This window comes from Alligator sinensis, unplaced genomic scaffold (genome assembly GCF_000455745.1).
Source record: "Alligator sinensis unplaced genomic scaffold, ASM45574v1 scaffold225_1, whole genome shotgun sequence".
In the NCBI taxonomy this organism is placed as follows: domain Eukaryota; kingdom Metazoa; phylum Chordata; order Crocodylia; family Alligatoridae; genus Alligator; species Alligator sinensis.
The window spans coordinates 1,893,479-1,895,567 of NW_005842180.1; the positions used below are offsets into that span (position 1 = coordinate 1,893,479).

Consider the following 2,089-nt stretch of genomic DNA (forward strand, 5'->3'; position numbering starts at 1 on the left):
GGGATGCACCTTAGAGCACTCAAGGAATTGTTTGAGGTAATTTTGGAACTATTGATTATCACATTTGAGAACTGATGGAGGTTTGGGTCAGACTCCCGATGATTGGGAAAGGACAAATACAGTGCCGTCTTTAAAAAAGGGAAGAAGGAGGATCTCGGGAACTATGGACCAGTCTACCTGACTTCAATCCCTGGAATGATCATGGAGCACCCTCAAGGAATCTGTTGAGAAGCACCCTGAAGAGAACAAGGTGATTAGGAAGAGCTACTACCATTGATTCACCAAGAGTAAGTCGTGTCTGACCAACCTGATTTCTTTCTATGACAAGATCTGTGGATGAGGGGAGAGCAGTGGATGTGATATACCTTGTCCTTAGCAAGGCTTTTGACACCATCTCCCATGACATTCTCATTAACAAGCTAAAGAAGTACAGAGTAGAGGAAAGTACCATAACTTGGATACATAACTGGTTGTGTTATGATGTTCTGTTACTAGTTCTCAGTGTTTCCTCCTAGTTTGGAAGGAGGTATCAAGTGGGGTTCCTTAGGGGTCTGTCCTGAGTCCAGTATTGTTTAGTATCTTGATTAATGATTTATGTTGTGGAGTTGAGTACACTCTTAGCAAATTTTCAGATGATACCAAGTTGAATAGAGTGGCAGGTACTCTGTAATATAGAGCTGGGATGTAGAATGACTTGGAGAAGTGATCCATAATCGTTTGGACGAGGTTTAGTGAGGATAAATGCAGAGTCCTACCCTGGGGTCCGTATAACTGTGTGCACAAATAAAGACTGGGGGATGACTGCATAGGCTGCAGTACTTCAGAGAAGGACCCTGGGGTTACAGTAGATGATAAAATGGATGTTAGCTAACAGTGTGTTCTTGTTTAAAAAAAAGCCAGCATACTGGGTTGTATTAAAAGGAGAGTCACTTGCAAATCAAGGGAAGTGATTCTGCTCTGTTCATCACTTGGAGGCCTCAGCTGGAGTATTCCCGATGTCGGGAACCACAATTTATGAAGGAAGCGGACAGACTGGAAAGTGTCTAGTGTCAAACAGCAAAAAATGGTTAGGGGCCTGGAAAGCAAGACTTATGAGGAAAGGCTGAAAGAACGAGGTATATTTAGTTTGGTGCAGAGAAGGCTGAGGGTGGGATTTGATGGTAGGTAACTGTCAGTCCTTCTGGATCATGGTGTGTGTGTGCCTGGGCAGAAGTATAGAGGAGCAGAGGCTGCCTAGACCTTTCATTCGCACTTCAGACAGTATCCAAAACCAGACCAAGTCCAGATGTTTGGTGCTTTGATAGCTGTAATTTTATGCACATTTGGGAATCGAACCCTGGTCTCCTTCATGGCAGAGAGAGATTCTGTCATCGAACCACAACACCAGGTGTGCAGGATTTGATAACTCTTCAAATCACTGAAGTGTTATTACAGAGAGGATGGACTTTTCTCTGTGGCTGTAGGGGATAAGACTAGGAGCAATGGCCACAAGCTGCTTCAGAGGAAATTTAGGTTGGAATTTAGGAAGAACTTTATGACTATGAGGGCATTCAAGTATTAGAACAAGTTAACTAGATAACTTGTGAAAGGTCTTTCCTTAGAAATTTTTAAGAGCAGGTTATGCAGACACTTGGCTGGGATGGCTTAATCACGGATGCTTCTCCCTGGAGCAGGGGGCTGGACTAGATCATCTCATGAAATCCCTTCCAGTCCTATTTACCTAAGGTCATATATCTGAAAAGTTGGTTAATAGAAAGATATTAGATTGATCTGATGTGATCTTCCTTGGATAAAACCATGTTGTGTTTTAGTCCCATATTCCTATTTTCCAGACCCTGGATACTGAAGAAAATAATTATCTGTTTCAAGACCTTGAATTATATTGCAATCCTGCTATTGGTGTTGTAATTGCCTGGATTACCCTTTTTAAAAACAGGTACTAAATTTGCTATTCTTTAGACAGATTAATTAACGATCAGTACCAAAGGTGTTTCTCATAAGCATCTAGCTGCTTACCAGCACAAGTCAGCTCCTTCATCCTTTTACCACCAAGTAAATTGTATTCTTCCCTCCTAATCAATAGGAAAGA

At 41.9% G+C, this 2,089-nt stretch overlaps 1 protein-coding gene across 5 annotated transcripts in view; it reads left to right on the forward strand.

The window, feature by feature from the left end:
- KCNN2 (potassium calcium-activated channel subfamily N member 2) overlaps positions 1-2,089 on the forward strand; it is an 89,826-nt gene that overhangs the window by 11,887 nt on the left and 75,850 nt on the right. The window contains exons 1-2 of one of the 5 annotated variants that reach the window (XM_025207067.1): positions 70-250; positions 1,833-1,936. The exons of 2 other annotated variants lie outside the window; for them this stretch is intronic. The gene's annotated coding sequence lies outside the window, so the exon portion shown is untranslated. Of the gene's footprint in view, positions 1-69; positions 251-1,825; positions 1,937-2,089 lie in introns of those variants that run through there. 2 more of the 5 variants (XM_025207066.1, XM_025207068.1) reach the window with 2 other exon arrangements.